General features: G+C 40.5%; 1 long non-coding RNA gene across 1 annotated transcript in view; it reads right to left on the bottom strand.

Annotated features, from left to right (window-relative positions):
* LOC137150527 (uncharacterized) overlaps window positions 1-16,416 on the bottom strand; it is a 47,033-nt gene extending 30,617 nt beyond the window's left edge. Inside the window, exons 1-3 of the long non-coding RNA XR_010918999.1 lie at window positions 16,351-16,416; window positions 10,486-10,600; window positions 8,757-8,836 (exon numbers count right to left, since the gene is read on the bottom strand). This is a non-coding gene — a long non-coding RNA (uncharacterized lncRNA). The remainder of the gene's footprint in view (window positions 1-8,756; window positions 8,837-10,485; window positions 10,601-16,350) is intronic.
* Between the last annotated feature and the right edge of the window lie 3,438 nt (window positions 16,417-19,854).

Raw genomic sequence — 19,854 nt, 5'->3', positions numbered from 1 at the left:
ATCATTTGTGACAATGCACAAATCCCTTCTGACACAGGATTCCGTGTATCATTTGAGCTCAACTTCTTTTTTTCTTTTACACTATGTAGCTTTTCATTCTCAAAGCCTCCATTGATATTAATTGTTATTTCGTCATTTACTCCACATACAGTATGCTTGGAGTACTCTATGCAGGCTGCCGCTGGACACCATCAGATGCCTTGTCAAAGCCAATAAGTGTCATTGACACCAGAATGTGCTGTTCTCGTGTCTATGACACTCCCCTGGAGGGTATACAAGCAACAATTCCAGAATCTAGCCAACCTTCACTTGTTTTCCCCTGCTGCCGCCTCCTCCTCCTCCCATAACCCCACATTGCAAAGGGGGTCATAGTAGGAACATTCCTTTGTGGTACTGTTTGCTTCCTTGATTATAATTTTTATGCTATTGCATTTTTATTCTAGATAGACAATAGTAAATTAGTTTTAAAACGATGCAGTGCCCTTTATCTGAGTTTCTCACATGTTGGACTAACTTGCAGTGCTGTTGAGAGAATTAAATATTGTATCTCTTTTGCAGGTGAGACATAAGGAGTTAGGGCAGCAAAGAATAGGGCTTCAACTTCTCATTTTGGGGTAGGCTACCACTTGCCTTCATTTGGTTTTGCATTGGGTAGAAGGCCCTTCTCAGATTGTGATTTCAGCCATGGGGGAAAATCAAAGCCTGACATCTGCCTGCAGTAAGTGGGAGAGGAGGGGATAGAAAGGAGTAGTGAGTGGGAGTAGCCATAGCTCTATCACCACTACTTGCTTCTCAGAGTAGTGGGCCTGGTGCAGAGTGCGCAGAAAGCTGTTCCACAGAGGCATTCCCAGCCTTACCTAGATGGAGTTCTCTCCTGGTGTCTCAAGGTCTCCTACAGGAGTCTTCTTCCTCTCAGAGTCTCCCACTGGAGCCTTCCTGCTCTCTGCCATTCATAGCAACCTTCTCCCTCATCTACCCCTGAGGCCTGATTGGATCACATGACCCACCAGTCATATAGCCTTCATTGTCCCGCACCTGGAGGGGAATTGGCTGTGTCACAGAGATGGCTGAGACCAATCTTCCTGTAAAGGGAAAGCCACCCTGATAAGGGAAATACAAAAGAATTGTACAAGATTTACACTGAGTGATTTGCTGGCCTTTATTACTCTTTAAACCAGTGGTTCCCAATCTTTTTTTGGCTCGAGGGCCACAGATATAATTTTTACAACCATGAAAGGCCACCAGTCTCCACCAGCAGCCCCCGCCCAACTGCAGCCAGATGGAAGGAGTTCAGCGAGGAGCCTGCCTTCTTGCTGATCTCCCTTCCCCCTGCCTGCAGCAGGGAAACCTCACACGTCCTGTAACTCCATGTACTCCTCCTGGGTCCCTAGGCAGTGGCTCCCTTCTGCAGCCAGGGGGATGGAAGATCAGTGCTTCCCTCCCTGCGGCTTCAGAAGGAACCCCAGCGCCTCAGGACCCAGGCAGGGCACTGTGCCGTGCTCCCTGCTACAGCCAGGGGGAGGGGAGTGCTGATCTCCCATCCCCGTGGCTGCAACAAGGAGCCTGCACCGGTCTTGTCGCCCCACGGCAACACACTCCACCTGCGTTCTTAGGCAGCGGCTCCCTTCTGCAGCCAGATGGAAGGGAGTGGAGGGCCACTTTGAAAGATCCCATGGGCCACTTTTGACCACTGTTTTAAGCCAAGTTCAGATCAGGTCCTTCAATAAAATACACCTAAAATCTGGTTCTGATTGTGCCTAATGAATATCATGGACCTCCACAGGGTTATTTGTGAAATTAACTGCTCACCAAGGGGGTTAAGGCTCTCACAGTCTAGCTCTGGGTGTGCAGACAAGGTATAATTGCATGGGCAAGTGGGCGCATGTTTGTTGGATGCAACAATGTTGGAAGCTGCTTTGGAGACTTGGGCCTTTTATATTTAAAATGAAATGCCCAACCAGATATTTGTCCATGGTGGTAAAATATAATAGAAATGTTACTTCAGTTTAACTATGACAAGACTGCCTCCAATGATGTTTTTAACCCAATCATGCAAAGTTTAGTTAAAGCATACAGTATTTTGCAGAGGGTCATTAATAATTAAAGAGACTGTACTCTTTCTTTATTGCTAAAGACTTTGAAATGCTTATGTCTGTAACTACCAGCATTTGCAGCTGTGAGACATCATAAATATTTTAAAAGTAAAGAAGCAGGCATTCAAATAATTACATATGTAGTATTTGTCTCCACTGAAATAAACTGAAGAACAGAAGGCATGTCATTTCGATTAGCCATCATTAACTTTAAGGGCTTTTTAAATAAGCTTTCAATCCATGTTCACTTCAATTTTCTTAGCAAGGAAAAGAAAAAAAGCTATAGAAAAAATGTGTGTGTTTAAAATACCTCAAAGAGCCATTTGAGTAGTAAGTAGAATGTAGTATTTGGAGTCACTTTGCATACAGCCCCAGATGGATGCCCTTCCTATTAAAGCAAATGTAGAAACTGAAATTGCACAGTCAACAATTCTGTTGTCCCTTTACAAAACAATACTAAGCCCCCAATCCTGAAAGAAGCTCTGAATTCGCAGCTCTTGATATACACAGCTGCTTGTAGAATTAAGTCCTAAATTTGAATCAGACTTTACAGCAAGTATTATTACCTATGCTATATATGTCTATAGATTTTGTACAACACCCATCACAGTATGTTTATACTCTCCAGATGTGTTCTCTCTCAGTGGAGAGCTAACTACAGAAATAAGAGTTCCAAGAAGCATCATGTGATTACAAAGTTTAAAAATGCTACGTTACTCTGATAACCCTGATTTCCCTCAATTGAAATGTACTAGAACTTTATAAAATCCATGTTGCAAGGTATTTAATACTACAGATCATAAATAAATGCAACAGTACAGTGTCCAACAAAATATTTAGTTCTGTGTACAACTGTGGTAGTTGCTATGTTTTGTCCCATTAACCAACACTGGAATTTTTAAAGGAGCCAACTGATGTTAGATACCCATCTCCCACTGAAATGCAAAAGGATTTTGAGCACCTAAGTCCTTAGGCTTCTTTGAAAAGCCCAGCCTAAATATATTCATATAGTTTTCCCTTTTTTCCTATCCCAGCATCCTATTCTAACACCACTGTCACCTCACTGAGTGGTAGCAGACAGCTGGGACCCTGCTAGGTGGTTTCTAATGGAGGAGAAATCAGTGACATTAAGATTGGGTATACTTTAAAGTTTTATTCACACAAATATGCCAGTCCTGAAACAAGATGGCCAATCAGCATACAGGAGGATCCGTTCTGTCAGGGATTTCTGTCCAACACCAGTGCCTGGTTACCAGGGAACAATTCTGCTTCAACAGTTAGCTCTAATCAGAGACCAAACAGAGACCACTCTCCTGATCCAACCACAGCTCCTCTCCAGAGCACTGCATAACCCAAAATGACTTGCAGCCTTTCTCCAAAAGACTAAAAATGTGCTTGCTCTATAAGAAAGCCTGTGTTTAACAGCACTGCCTGGTACCATCAGCTATTGCACCGTGTTTCCTTACTGTTATACCCCATAGCAAGACGCCAGCATGTTATATTTGCTACCATGATAGGAAGTGGTCTTTATACCATTGGGTTAAATGTTGGTGACTCTTCCTTCTAAGTGTATCTCTTGCTAAGGAAAGACATTTGAACAATCACAAGAAGGTAGCTCAGAAGCAATGAAAACAGCAGATTCTTTGCCTATTATGCTTATGGCTTAATTCTGCTACTCACTGCCTTTCACTAACATGTAGATTAATAATATTGTAACAACTCCTTGGAAGCCTGAAAGAAAGATGGTTTCTGCATCGTTTGTAATGAAAGAAGTAGATGGTACACTGTTACAGTAGAGCTGCTCATGGAATGCTGTCATTGAGGCAATTCTGCCTTCAAATACAAGTGGAAAGCTTCCATCTGGCTAAATGAAAGCTGCTCAGAAGCATCTGAGGGCCAAATTTGTCTTATTTTGCTTATTTTAAGGAGAAGATAAGCATTTTTTTTTTTTTACGGGAAAACCATATAGGTATAAATACACAGCCCCATATGGATTCTGCAAGTTATTGGTGCAACACAGACACCTCTCCCATTGACTCTAATGGGAATTTCACACACACAAGGATTGTAGGACTAGGCACTTTAATCAGAGAAAAGAAAAGCCAAATTTGGAGGCTAAGCTTGACATTATTCCTTGAAATCAAGGCAGCCAAGGGGTCACAATTAGTTTTCAAAGAATTTGCAAAAGCCTGCTTTGCATAAAGCTGACAGTAACAAAAAGCAGCGGAGGATTCTTTCCGCTTTAGAAATAAAGGAACCCTGTGTAACAGATGAATATTCCTTTAATATTACACTTGACCTACGGCAGTTATATTTGTCAAAGTGTACATTAGTTCCAGAACAGAATTCTAAAACCACTAAGCCTTTAAAAGAAATATTACTAGCTCTGTCAGTTCTGATAATTTAGATCATCTTGTTACTTTTACAGCTCGGTATTGTCAGCGCGTAAGCCATGCTATACATTTGGTTTGAAGCATTAATAAATCGCCACTGTCACGTGGGCTGGCTTGAGTGTGACTATGGACCCCAGGCACACCTGAAGAGGCACCTGGATTGGCCCATGTGACTCCGGACTCCAGTTTGGGTCTTGTGACTGTCCACAGGCAGCATGGCCAGGGGAGAGGGTTTATAAGATCAAACCACAGGATCCATTTTGTCTTTGCTCCTGTCCAGTCTGCAGACACACACCTATCTCTGGATCAATTCATCTTGCAACTGAACGGAAGGACTTAGACCCATCTAAGTACTGGATGTGAGCCAGAGAGGACTATACAAGCCTGCAACTCCACATTTTTTCCAGAAGCCTGATGTGTATGGACTTTGAATCATTTGTATATCTGTGATTTACTTTAACCCTTTAACATTTCTCTCATGGTTTATTTCCTTCTTTTTACAATAAACCTTTAGTTTTAGATACTAAAGGATTGGCTGGCAGCGTGATATTTTAGGTAAGATCCAAACTTAGATTGAACTGGTACTGTGGCTGACCCCTTGGGGTCAGAGGGAACCTTTTTAGTAAAGAGTATAGAGTTTTAGTAACTGGTCTCTTTACTGGATCTAGTGCTGATTTGGGAGCCTGGAGCTGAAATGCAGTAAAGGCGGCTGTGTGCATTAGTGTGCTGGCTTCTGTGGGGATTCAGAAGTGCAGTTTGTGACTGGTTGGGAAGTCTGGCTGTAGTGCCACCCACCAGCGCTGGGAGAATCTGCTCTCCTTTTGCAGCATGCCCTGACCTTAGCATTATCAGTTGGCTGCCCTGGGCATGGACAGGTCACAGCCACTTTCCTATGTATGTGTGCTATGTTAGAGACATAAAAGGATTCATGTCAGAAGCCAATTTGAGGTCTTTGAAGATTACAAATAGGGCCAATGGGAGGCTTATTATGGGTGGGACAAATAAGAGGCTAGCCAAGCAATGAGACCCCTGAGATGTTTGGATCTCAGGTGCTGCTGAAGACAATGATAGTATTCAAACTTGTTAGTTACAATCTATATACTCAAACAGTGTAAAGGATTCAAACGGAAAAATGAATTAGTGAGTTTTCTGTTCTTCAGATGAATTATAGGACAAAAACGGCACTAAGAAAAAAAATCTTTGAATATTTCCACTGATGTCCATGCCTGGGACCCAGGAGAATGGTTATACATTTTTAATGAAGTTTGAGGATTTCTCTTGTTAAACTGAGATGGGTTTTCATTGTAGAACAAAAAAAGAAATGAAGTATTCCCATAGGCCAGAAACACAATGAGTGCCTGAGTGGTAAAAAGTGTCAATGAGAGACACAGGGATTTTTAGTACGAGTTATCTGAGAATTGTACTTTCTGTCCTTTTTGGTATCCCTCATTTCTGCTTAATCTGAGGCTACATCCTGTTTGGGGTTTCTTTTCATAACTTTAGTTTTTCTTCAAGGATTTGGACTTGGAATTGTCATTTTGTTGGACTACAGACAATAATCTTTGTTCTATGGAATAACAGGGATTGTGTCTGTTGGAATTAATAAAATGTTAGGAGTAGTTTGAAATTAATTGCGTGCCAATTCTTTGTTTACTACTTGTTAAAAGAAGAACCTTTTGAGAGGTTTATATAGTGGGTGTTCTATTTAACTAGATGCCAAAAACAATGAACCACTCTTCAGTGAGTTTTTCTCTTTCCACTAAGAAAGTCATGTTGCCATCTGGGGGAATATCCAAGTTCCCTTACTTACAGACAAACTGCAGGGGGCTATGCCAAATTATAGCAGCTAAGGATCTGGCCCAGTATTTCTAGCTGTCTCTGATCTTTACTTCTATTTTCTATAAACCTTAGGCTGCTCATTCATTTTTGGTTTACACAGCATGAGCAAAATCTCATCATTTCTCCCTGGTCATGGGGGTGTTGCAGATGCAGCAGTTCCATTGCACAGGGTAGACAGCAGCATTTGGGTACCTATAGAGAGGATTCATTCCCCTTGAGCACTACAGAGCTAAGCTCTGAGGAGGTGGGGGCTCCTGTGCATCTGTATACAGAAGGGTTGGGAAATAGGAAGGCCAAGGGAAGTGTAGAGGTGGAAACAAAGTCTGAAGTCTAAAGGGGAAATCCTGCCCATATTGAAATCAATGGGCTTTTTTACTATTGACTTAAATGGGACCAGGATTTCATCCTCATCTTACAGGTCTCTGAGGGAGCCAGAACTGTCAGCCAGGAAGAGGGAGACCCCACACACAAAGGGCTAATGAGGTGAAAGAGGATCATCTAGGGAGGCCCCAGCAGCTATGGACACTTCAATAGGTGAGCTCAGGACTCTGCTTCCTACGTGCCACAATTACGGCTGCTCTTTTTTTTTTTTTTTTTTTTAAAAAGAACATGATCATGCCAGGAGTCAATCTGTTCCTTTCATCATGAAACAGGCGGTATGAAAGGCTTAGTGATAAAGTCATTTCTATTAGCTGCAGAGGGATAAAGAATAGAGAATAGCAGTGCATGGATAATAAGGACACTTTCCTCTTCCCTCTTCCACAGTGAGCTAGCCTGTCCAATGAAAAAGGCCAGGTCACTGTGGAAATAGTGGTCCCTAGAAAGCTGCCTCAGTCCAAGACAGACAGGGATCCTAGAATCAATTTTGACTCTGGATTTGTACGTACACATTTTCTGCATAGTCTAAGTCAACATAATATGGACCAAACAGTGAGATAAAAATCAGTCAGGGTTCTATAGGCTTAAATGTTTTCCTATACTTAAATATATTTCACAGCAGTGTTATAACTCAAAGAATGTATGTTTGTCTTAGTGAACTAATGTAAGAGGTATATATTATCATAAAATATACCTTTATTCCTGTTGAGACGTTTCAGTGCCCCTTCCACGGGGGGGGGGGGGGGGGAACCACTATGATACTTGGTGAAAGTCATTAATATAAACTTTATACTCTATATGCAATGGGCTAAACCAGCACTCATAGGCACACATCATGTTGTGATTATATTACATGAATCTCATATCAGTTTCAGTCTGAGAAACAGGATGTGCCAACATACATCATAACCAACCAGCAGCTATTCCCTTGGCCCAACACATGAACTTTTGCCTGCCTTACCCTCACAGAACTGTAGTTAACTGCAGTGGTATCTTATATCAGAAGATAACTCAGGAAGTCACAGCTTCAGAAATGAGATGTTATTTAAGGTAACTTTTTAGACAATCCCAGATCAAATGACTAATGTCTTAGTGATTACAAAGTGGTGCTGGAATGCATTATAATTCTAGTTGAAGAGGTTATAATTTCTGATAGATCATTTTAAGTGAGCCACAAAAATTATTCTAATGAAGAGATTTTTCTTAAAAAAGTGTTCCTCGTCATCTGAAAGTCTTTGTTTTCACTATATAGTTGCAATAACACTTTGATTCAGATCTGCGTCACGTGATTATTTTAGCTCATATTTACAGTTTCACTTGTCATGCCAAGAAAACTGGGGACTTTAAGTGCATATATTAGGATCCCTTCTTTCCGTGCTCTTGGTTTTGCTCATAAGAAAAAGAAATTATGCCATGGCATTCTAGCAGACCTGAGCCTCATTAATGAGGACATGGAATTCAAGTTGGACCATAAGCACTAAACATCTGTGGGGGGAGAAAAAGCATCTTTCAGAGGCAGTAATATAAGAACATTTCACTAACATCCTTGTAGTGTGGACAAACATTTTCATCTTTCTTATGCAACTGCTGTTAACATAAGGTCTTGTTTACGCAATCTGTCAAGAATCATAGGATTCAAAGTGACAAGTTCTTTTCATAAAAGGAAAGTGTATTGAGGAAAATGAGTAGTATTATTGTAATACTGTATAAGCCACAAAAGAAAATGCACCTGTCCAATATCATTGGAATCTGAGTCCTTATGGAAGACTGAGATCTTTCACTGTTTAACTATACAAAGAAAGTTTCCTCCATCCCTCACTGATATCTGCACCCTTGGTACAAGCCTATTATGAGAGGCCCTCAGTAAAACATGGGCAGGACATCATTACAACGGTGGGCAAAATAGTTCAAGAATTGCCTATGTGAGATCCAATACATGATGTACATTGTGGAGGAAAGTTTGTGCTAGGAGAAGAACTTGAGGTGCCAGGAGGAGAAAGAGACAAGACAGAAGAATGTCATCTGGAGTAAATTATGCCCATGTTACACTCACCTCAGCAGAATCTCTGTAGTCCAGCAACCAGCTTCCCTGATACATAGATATTGACATCGTGTTCACAAAGGCACACACTACTGAAAAAGGGAGAGACTGTGGTGGACACAAGAACAAACATCAATAGGGCTGATACACACAATCCCTTCTCCCCATCACCATCCCAGCACTAGTTTGTCATTGTCATTGTGGTTCAGCTCCTGGCATATCCCTTTGTTTATCTCTTTCATTGCACTGCTACAATATTGAGTACCCTCCACGTATCTTTTAAAATTTTAATTCAAAAGTGATAATTCACGTTCTCACTGGCAAGACTTTAGCAGGAAATGAAAGTCAGAGCCAGACTGTGTGATGTGCGGGAGTGTCTAAGACTGTTTCCCCTCCCCCCTATTAGAGGGCATGGACAATCTCAAGAAAATGGAGGAAAATGGCCATTTCCTAATACTAGTGATTTTTCAAGCCATCACAAAGTGGGTATGGATGAGGTGTGGCCATGGTCCTCCAGCATGCTCCTTACCAATTAGCATATGTGGCAGGTGACACATGGGGAGATTGCTACCATTGGTTCCACCCAGGACTCCCTCTTTGGTGAAGTGGCTTCACATCTCCTGTAAGAAGGGGGTGACACCAGGAGTCCTTGGAAGAATTTGAACTTTGTTTCCTGGTGCTGGTCACCCACCCCATGCCAGATTATACAACTGTGAATGATGTACCATTTATCATTGTCTACACAGATCCATTGGTCATAACTCTGACTAATGCACATCCCATCACTATGTACACTGTGAAAATATGAATTTCTTTCACATTCATTTGTTGGCACTAAAGCAATCAAGTCAACATGTTCTTTATTCCCAGCATGAGAAAAGCCATGTTTTACACTAGTGTGAAATAATAGAGGCTTCATACAGAAGTATGAGTTTGCCTTTGAATTTGTAGGCTTGGGTTTCTTACAGTCACATTTCATACACTGTTTCACACAAATGGAAACAGCACCTACAGCACAGTGCAGTACCATGCAGGAGACCAGAGTCTGGAATGGATTTAGGACTATCATCCTAAGTAAGGTCAGACATGAACATACTGAAATATAATAAGGAAGGCTCTATACAAGGAGTCAGAGTTGACCATCTATTGTATTGTGGAAAGGATAACTTCATCACCCCCAGAGCTGCTCCCCACTGATTATGGAGCTGAAATCCATTGCTACCTGCCATCAATTTCAACCTCTCTCCAAAGGGAAAGGAACACACGTAACTACCTGAAATAAGGGGAAAGAATTCCACCTAGTGTGATGGAATAAAAAGGGGTCAAATGCTCTCAAGTTCAGGCCAATATCATGCCGCAAAAGTCTAAAAACACATTTAGAACACAACCCTATACTGAGAAAATTACAGCTGGAGTTTAAGCCACATCGGAGATTCGGATCCTCAGCTTGTGTAAGTTGTCCTATCCCCATTGCCTTCAACAGAGCTATATTTTACATCAGCAGCAGATTTGCCCTCAGTTCCTATTGAAATTAAGGAATCCAAACATGCAAATATCTTTGAACATTTCATCCTAAAATGACTTTATTTGTTGGGATTGGATCAACTAGACATATTGAATGTAAGCCTTTAAAGACTGAAAACTGCTAGTGATACAAAGGGCATTGTGTTTTTGGTATAGTACAAATATCCATACAATTATCTATTAAAGTATGTGATTTGTTCACATCACCACATCCTACCTTGGTTTCCTTTGGTGTTGCAGTGTTGTTTCTTCCAAGATCATTTGTCTGAATCTGTCGGTAGTTCCATAAACAAGCTCAGATTTTTATATGAGAAAGGGATGTTTTCCAAAGTCTGCGGGAGTAAGTTTCATGTAAAAAGAAATTAGAGGGTAGAATACTACCCTATAGAACTAAACACAGGTTTGTTTTATAGCAACTCATTCCAGAATTCCATTGCAACTGACAGGACCAAGATCAATATTCCATCAGTGAAGACTGTTTGAACACTTTGTGAATGTGTTGGCATTGTTATAAGAGCACAGTACTATTGACTCATGAGCATTGTCTCAGATATTGCTAAATTCCCCTCCAGTAATCTGGCCTGACTTGATCAAAAACAAAAACAAAACACCATAACTGTCAAAAGGATCTCCAATCAGTTCCTATGATAGGATTCTTTACATCGTGAGATAGTATTTAAATTACTTAATGTGCACAAAATAATTCAAAACAAGTTCCACAATCTTTTACTAGTTCCAGAGGTGTAGCCGTGTTAGTCTGTATACAGCAAAAACAACAAGAGTTCTGTGGCACTTTAAAGACTAACAAATTTAATTTTTGTAGGCATAAGCTTTTGTGAGACTCAGCTCACTTCGTCAGATGCAGAGGTAGAATGATACAGTAAATAGGAAACATAGATACATAAGTGCATAGAGAACAATGGGGGAGGTGGATGAAAGCCAGGTACCTGAGGGCTAATGACAGTCATTGAGTAGGAGGTGAGAATGGGTGAGCAAAGCAATTACCTCTTGTAATGAGAGAGCTATTCCAAATCTCTGTTTAAACCCTGTTTGAATGTGTCAAGTTTGCAGATCATTTGTAACTCAGCAGTTTCTCTTTGAAGTCTGTTTTTGGAGTTTTTTTGGAGAAGTACGGCGACTTTCAGGTCAGTGACAGTGTGCCCTGGGAGATTAAAGTGTTCTCCCACTGGTTTATGGTTGTTGTTATTTTTTATGTCTGATTTGTGTCCATTTATCCTTTTGCATAGTGATAGTCCAGTTTGGCCAATGTACATTGCAGAGGGGCATTGCTGGCACATGATGGCTTATATAACATTAGTGGATGTAGAGGTGAATGAGCCCCTTATGGTGTCAGCTGGTTCTTTGTCAGTAAAGTGTTTATTTCGATTTGCAGCTATGCTGTTGAGAAATTGATTATTTGCTTCTTAATTTACAAGATTCATTTCAAGTTTCAAGGTTTCATTCTTCTTCCTATTACAGTAGTTATATATAGTCGTGCCAGAAGGTCTTGGTAGAGAGGTGTGCCCCACTGTATTGAACATTACACCAACAGATAGTAAGATGGTCCCTGACCCAAAGAATTCACAGTGTACATAGACAAAGGGTTGAAGAAAGGAAGGTTTAGATATACTTAATCCCACTTCATCCCACTAGGGATGGGGGAAAGACTGAATGAGTGCGTGAGGTCCCTTCCAGCACTACATTTCTAGGATTATCACCACTTTGCAGATGTGGAGCAGAAGTACCAAGGTGAGAAATCTATTCTCTCTTCTACCCATCTCCCATCTATGAAGCCTTGTTTACTATGATGCACACAGTAACATCAGTGGGGTACCCAACAGTACAAGTGAAATTTTGACGATGAGTTTCCTTTTTCATTTTCCTTCCTGTTTGTTTTCAGTGTGAAATACTTTACAGAATGTACCAGTCTATTCACTAACCTTCATCCACAGATCACTACAGACTGAGTTCGAGGATTTACAACCTCAGTTGTGTCGGAGATGGAAAAAGCAAGCTAGTATATCTGGGGACTGGTGAACCAAAAAGCCCACAGATCTTCAAAAGAAGAGAAACCTGGAAACAGCCACCTTGAAAGAGGGGTAATGGGTGGTACTTGACTGCAAACTAATGTCTAGTTTGCTATGTGATATGGACAGCAGAAAAGGCAAATGAAGTGTTGTAGTTTCTATGCAGAGAAACCTTGTCACAGAACAGGGAGATACTAGTCCCTCTATACTGGGTCTGGTGCAACTAATACTGCACCAATTCTGAGCATCTTATTATTAGATAGATAGAAGTTCAGAGAATTGGTATTGCTACTAATTTGCCTACAAAAGCACAACTTAACCCTAGATCAGGGAACAATGAACAGCAGGGGCTACATCTCAAGATTTCTTAAATTACACATTGCAGTTTTTAAAAAGAACACAACCCACAAGTAGAAACAAGCAACCAGAAAGCAATAGCACAAATGTATTTGACAAATACGACAGATTGGCTTTACCAGGGAAGAGATTTCTTTTGAAGCTAGATAGCTCCCCCTACGGAACATGAAACTTCTGCTTCGGAACTTTTCGCTGGTGTTACTGCAATTATATTAAAGATCTTTAGAAAAGGGATATGCTGGTAATTCTTGCTACAGACAAATTCAAGACTTCTTTAGGGAGTTCTGGACAGTGTTTTTTAATTGACGAAGTTTAAAAGTATGTTCAGGCAGAAATTTTCTGTTGAAGCTTTAGAAAACTGGGTTTTTGAAAAAAAATGAAAGTTTCCCACAGTGTATGTGCTTTCTTAGAAAGTGTTCAAAATTTTAATTGGGGGGGGGGGGACACACAAAAACCAAAAAGTCAGCCATTCGCCTGCCCCCTCCAGCCCTCAATTTTCTGATTTATGGCAATTTGATTAATTTTTGATTTTCAGTTGCCAAAAATAAGTTATTGCGTTTGAGTGGGAATTTTTCACTGAAAGCTTTGATTTATCAAAACTTTCAAAAAAATGTTTGGCCCGCTGTATGAACTAGCTCGTCGCTGCCCCCTGAGTGGCTCCCTCATGACAGGCGTTTAAGGATGGCCAAGCTGTTGACGACACCAGAACTGGAAAGTAGTAGTAAACACACAGGCAGCCACAATCATATTGCAAACACCTTGGAGATTAGATTAGAGAAGTGGGGGCTGCAGGGCTCGATGGGAGAGATTGGTTTTAATAAATCGCTAGCCCTATTTCCATGAGGGGAAACAAACAGCAGAGATACAGAAAATGGTCAAGGGGTTAGCAGCAAATAAGCAGCAGCATCCATCACATTTAAGCACCGACACCTTGAGTTTTATGACTGAAGTAGCACTTGCCTGTTAAGTTTTATTATTCCTGGTGATAGGAGTCTAGCTATTCCAGCTCACTGCATAGCTAGGCTTCAAGTTCTGGCATTCTCCATTAGAACTGCATGTGGTCAAGCCACGGACTGATCATATAAAGCCCAATTCTGATGTCCTGACTTTCCGAAATACCTTACTCTGGGGCTGACCCCAAAGGCACTGGAGTCAATGCCAGAACTCCCACTGATTCCACAGCACTTGTAGAAGTTAAGCCAGACCATCTAGTCTCACTCCTAAACAACACAGGCAATAGAACTGCCCTGGTGTGGGCATCTAGTCAAAGATTCTTAAACAGTTCCCAATGATCACTCACATTTGTGAATAAGTTCTTTTCCCAAATAAATTGGCTCTTTTTTCACCTTTGAAAACTTATCCCTTGTAAAGCACCAAGTGTATATACATATATATAACTGGCTGAGACTTTTGGCAAGTAACGAGTAATCAAGTCAAAATCACCTGCAGTCCTAAGCAGCCCCATTAGCTTTTTAGTCTGTGATCAATGCCTCTGTATCAGGATGAGGTCTAGCACAGAATTCAGGTCTATTATGGAACTCTAAAATAGACTCACCTTCAGTGAATCCTCAAGCGAATTAAAAGGCACTGCTCAATATGAGTAAGGTAACAATCAGTTCCCCCTTCACTGGAGTTTGGGTTTTCTTTTTACCATTATGACTGTAGTATCTAAACACCAAGTTATCAATGCTGATTTTTGGCACCAAAGTCACTTTCCATGCCTTTTAAAGATGTCCCACACTTTTCCTGGGGTAGCACACAACAATATGGGGAAGGTTTATTCCTTCTACTCCCACCATTGTTAATAAATCCTGCCAGGCTAAGTCTTCAGTCTTTATCCTGTTAAGGTATGGAGTTAGCTTGCTAGAAAAGCCAGAGGCAACTAATCATGTCAGAGGAGCAGACAAATATGTGCCATGCATAAACATTTGGAAAACTGTCTTGATCATTTTTAAGAGACCTTTGAAGTACACCAAGATGTGTCAATTAGTTACCATCACTGTTTTTCTGAGAGACATAGGGCCAAGTTCTGGCATCTGACCCGCTTAAGTTCAAAATAAGTTATAATAAAATGAGATGCCTAATTTTAGCCACCCACACTTGGAGCTTTTGACCTTAGACTTTGTGTTATTTCCTACTAATTAAACCATTAGGTAATTATAATGTAAATTGGTTTACAATCTCTAACATTTGGATACAATTCTTTAGGGTGTATGTGAGGATGGAGGATTCTCCCCAAGAGAATGTTTTGGATCCAAAGAGTGCTCTGATAGAGATGGAGTAATGTAAGAAAATAAATAGTCAGCAGCATTGCCAATCCTGAGCATTCAGAAGTCAGGACTCAGTCTCCAAAAAGTCATGAAACTTGGGGGAGAGGGGAAGAAAGGGTTATTGTCAGCCTGGTTTGAGCTTTTAGGGTGCACTTGAATCAGGCTTTCACCCTACTCTCTGCCAACATGAGAAGTAGAAGCATTTTTATATACAAAACTGAAGTTCTTATGTAATTGCTGAGGCTTAGAAACTGAGGTTTAAGCAAAACAGCAAATATTGTGATTGTTTCTGAGTGTCTTAAGAGTTGGTAACTGGGAGTTCACGATATAGGTCTTGATTTTGTTACTGTATACCCATACTAGACACAGGAACTTTGCCTCTTTCCTTACTTCAGTAATTTCTAACCAGAATCCAACCTGATAATGCTTTAATGTGAGTCTAACTTTCAAACTCACACTATTTGGACTGACTGGAACTGAGACAACAATTAGTCCCTCCATCTTTAACCATATATGAGCAGAACAGGAGAGCTTTGTGTCCTGGAATTGCCCATGAGTCCAGCAAACACGAAGGCTTCCCTGTGCCCTGAAGATAGTGCAGAGTTCTTCTGGGTAGCTGCAGGGAAAATGGACAGCACTCAGGGTACCACATAAACTTGTGTTACTGTGATGTGCACGTTTAAGTATTCTGAAAACAGAATCCCTTTGATCAGCTCTCTGCAAGACACTGACTGAATTAGGCACTAGGCTACATCCCCACCCTTCTGTCCCCCTTTGGAAAGGCCAGCACTACTGTATGCTTCGTGTATTCTTCACTCCAAGTCCAAAAAAATAAATAAAAAAATGCAACAGCGCCTGACCCCTGTATGGGAGCGGAAAGGGATGGAGAATACTTGCACAATATGGGCCTTCTTAATTGTTTTCCAGTGCTACAAAACATTAGAGGAGTTAGAAGTTTACAAAGTCTTTCTACAAAGGGTGCTCCAGTAGCCTAACCTGGGCCACCATGGGATAAGCTCTGAGGCTGGTCTTTCAAGTTAACAGAAAGATTTCACTGTTGCAAAATCTATTTGTAAATAAACAAGATCACCACACTTTTTAAATCCAAAAAGCCAACACTCTCCCACAAAATGTTATAAAGCACACAGGCCAAAACAGATTCACACTGATCCTATTTGCATGAGCAGCCTTAAAAAGCAGTTCTGAAACTCCTACTACTGCTTCCTCCAAACCTGCTCTTTTCTAGCTCACAAACAGTCCCACTTCTTTACAGGGTATTCACCATCTGCAAAGGACTTAGAAATGCTTATTTGCAGGAGGGCGGGAGGGAAGCAATCTATGTGGCAGAGTGCAGCAGAAAGCTTGTCCTATATAGCAGCATGAACTACTCATTTGAGAGACGCTTGTTAAAATAAAAACAATACATACTTTCATAATATAACTCCTACAAATTCCTGCAGGTAACCCTTCCTCCTACAACTCTGACTCCCAGCTGGCTGCCATGGAGTTTTATAGATGGCTTCCCTACCCAGAATTCTTTGTACATAAGGGAAGTCCCACCTCTGTCTTTCTAGTTGACTGACAGTCCATCCAGCCAATTAGCTCTTTTTCTTTCTCTTGTCTCTATAACAGCTTCATCTCATCACACTGTATATTTTGAAATGTAATTTGCAGTGTGTGTGTGAGAGAGAGAGAGATTTCTCATGATACAACCTTTCCCCAGGCTACATCAACATTATTTCTTTTAAAGTGTAATTGCTTAAATAATGTGTCTTTAATATTCTTCCATCATACTGTTGATGGGCAGACTCATCTGTTGTATTCTGTATAGGTTCTTATACCACAGTCATCACTGTAGTATCTGAGCACCTTCCAGTAGCATAATAAGCAATGAACATGACTATCCACCTGTCATTTGTTTGTTCTCTCATCTCATTCTCCAGGGGGGAGACATATATATGCAGTAGTGTGTTTGTTTTGGTCATATATATTCACACACGCTTGTAGTTATAAATTTATGTTAGAGAAAGCAGGTCAAAGAAATGTACCCTGCATTTGGAGCAGAAGGTAGTGAGGTTTGTGATGGGCCTTAGGCCCTGCGGGAGTTCATCTCTGTTCCAGGCCAGCCCCCAAGAAAGCTCTGTCTCACCTAAAGGTTTAGCAGTCCTGTCAATTATCCCAAAGTTAAAATATTTATCTGAAGCTCTTGGGTTTGAAAATGTTGTAAGTATAGGCTTTCCCAAGAGGCCTTTCAAGGCTCTCTCATTCATTTTGTGCTGAGACAACTGTGAAAAGAGCTTTTCCGGGGCTTTATTTATCCTTAACCATTTCCAATCCTGGCACATCTATTAATTATTATTATTTATTCATCTCCTGCTAGCATCTAGAGGCCTCAGACTTGGGTCAGGGCCAAAGAAGTATACAGATAATCCCAGTGATTTCCCATTTACACATTGCACAAATACCTCTCATGGGAGGAGACCCGATAACTTTACTGATCCTGAGACAAGCAGTCTCATGAATCTCACCTTTGAAATCATTTCACAAGATGCTTTAATCCTTTTTCCAGTCTTCTCTTAAATTAATAATATTTCCAAAAGGTTCTGGAATTGGATTGTCTGCTGCTTTCCCTCTACAACTAAACATGAGGGTGCGGGCAGAGCTTTTATCTCATCTAGAAAAAGAGAATAAGCCTCCTAGGTAAATTTACAATAGTGCTATGACATCTGTCTAAATATTGACAAAGGTTTATTTGGTGCAAAATTTATTCTCCTTGCAACAGAGACACCCAGTTGAAGATACATTTAGAACATCAAATAAACCATAAATAATAGAGAACAAAGACAAATCACCACTTCAAGTAACAAAATAATTTCATTCTATTTACTGTATCTAACCTTCTGACAGCCATAAGTGATGGACAGGTGCACTGTGCTTTAATTTAGTCCCTATCAGATTTAGTGGTTACGGCTGAAAAACTCAAAGAATGCTACACACACTAATTAGATTTGACAACTTTTCTTGCCAAGTACCCTAATAAAAAATCTTCCACATTTTTATCAAGAACAATTAGAGATTGCCTGCAATTCATAGAATCATAGAAGATTAGGGTCTGAAGGGACCTCAGGAGGTCATCTAGTCCAACCTCCTGCTCAAAGCAGGACCAACCCCAACTAAATCATCCCAGCTAGGGCTATGTCAAGCCAGGCCTTAAAAACCTCTAAGGATGGAGATTCCACCACCTCCCTAGGTAACCCATTCCAGTGCTTCACCACCCTCCTAGTGAACAAGTTTTTCCTAATATCTAACCTAGACCTCCTCCACTGCAACTTGAGATCATTGCAATTAAAAACATAAGAACATAAAAATGACAATATTGGATCAGACCAATGGTCTAGCTAGCTGAGGATCCTGTGTTCTGACAGTGGTTGGTGCCAGATACTTCAGAGGGAATGAACAGAACAGGGCATGTATTGAGTAATCCATTCCCTGTTGTCCATTGTGTTGTGTCCCTGACCATCTTGCCTAATAGTTATTGATAGATCTCTTCTCCATGAAGCTATCTAATTCTTTTTTAACCCATTTAAACTTTTGGCCTTCACAACATCTTCTGGCAAGTAGTTCCACAGGTTGACTGGGCGTTGTGTGAAGAAGTCCTTCCTTATATTTGTTTTAAACCTGATACCTATTAATTTCATTGGGTGACCCCTGGTTTTTGTGTTACGTGAAAAGATAAATAACACTTCCTGCACAACATTCATGATTTTATGATAGAGTTCTATAAGCATGGGTCATCCAATGAAATTAATAGGCAGCAGATTTAAAACAAATATAAGGAAGTATGTCTTTACACACACACAGTCAACCTGTGGAACTCATTGCCAGGTGATGTGAAGGCCAAAAATATAATTGGGTTCAAAACAAAATTAGATAAATTCAATTTAGGGAATATCATTGAATTAAACATAGATCATTGGCAGTTTTGTCCTGTCTCTATCTCTGAATTTCAAGCTGGGTGCTCCATTGTCCAAATTAATTGTGGTTACTGAAAGTGAAATAAATGCATAAAAACATTCTGCCATATTATATTAATTTACTTGGAGTCATACAGTGTCATTTCATGTCATCATATTTTAATCTGATTTGATACTGTATAACACAACATGAAGAATTTGTAAACAAAGGATTAAAAACATGACTACCTGATGTCAAATTAGATAGCAAACAAATACATAGTGTTATATGTAAAAGGAAACACCTTCAATGTTTACTGGATGTTCAGGTACATCCTTTCCTGTTTATCTGTGTTAGAGACTTATATGGCCCCATTACTCTAGTATATGAGCACCTCACAGTATTTAATGTGTTTATCCTCAAAACCCCTGGAAGCTACAGCACAATTCCAATGCAGCCCTGGCACCAGGAAGTCTCCTAGACACAGCTGTCCTGAGAAGGAATTTTTCCATACATGTGTACTCATTTTGTCTAGCATGCCTTTAGCCTTATAAAATATGGGCCAATTTCAGGGCTAGTGTAACTGTATACAGCTCCATTGAACTGGACCCATGTGCATGTTACAGATGGGGAAACTGAGGCACAGAGTGGCTAAGTGACTTGTCCAAGGTCACATCAGAAGCTTGTGATAAATCATAGTCTTGAACTCAGATCTCCCATATCCTAGGCTGAACCAGCCATGTAAGTGTTAGGTGTGGGAAACCAAAGCTTAGAGAGTCTGGCATCCTAAAACCAGGACCCCTAGCAATAGCCCAGAGACAAGAAACAGTGCCAGTATGAGATGTTCATGAGTTTAAAGATAGATAACAATTCATTAGAAGAGGTAAGAGGCACTTAATACAAGAAGAGCTTCATATGCTGCTAGTAAAGTTGTGATTTGACAGGATACACAATTAAAAAAAAAAAGAACCAAAAATG

Source organism: Emydura macquarii, unplaced genomic scaffold, assembly GCF_026122565.2.
Source record: "Emydura macquarii macquarii isolate MOO-44397 ecotype Brisbane River unplaced genomic scaffold, CSIRO-AGI_Emac_v2 contig_968, whole genome shotgun sequence".
NCBI classification, from domain to species: Eukaryota; Metazoa; Chordata; order Testudines; family Chelidae; genus Emydura; species Emydura macquarii.
Note: the sequence above shows the minus strand (reverse complement) of the source record. Positions and strands in the feature narration are given on the sequence as shown.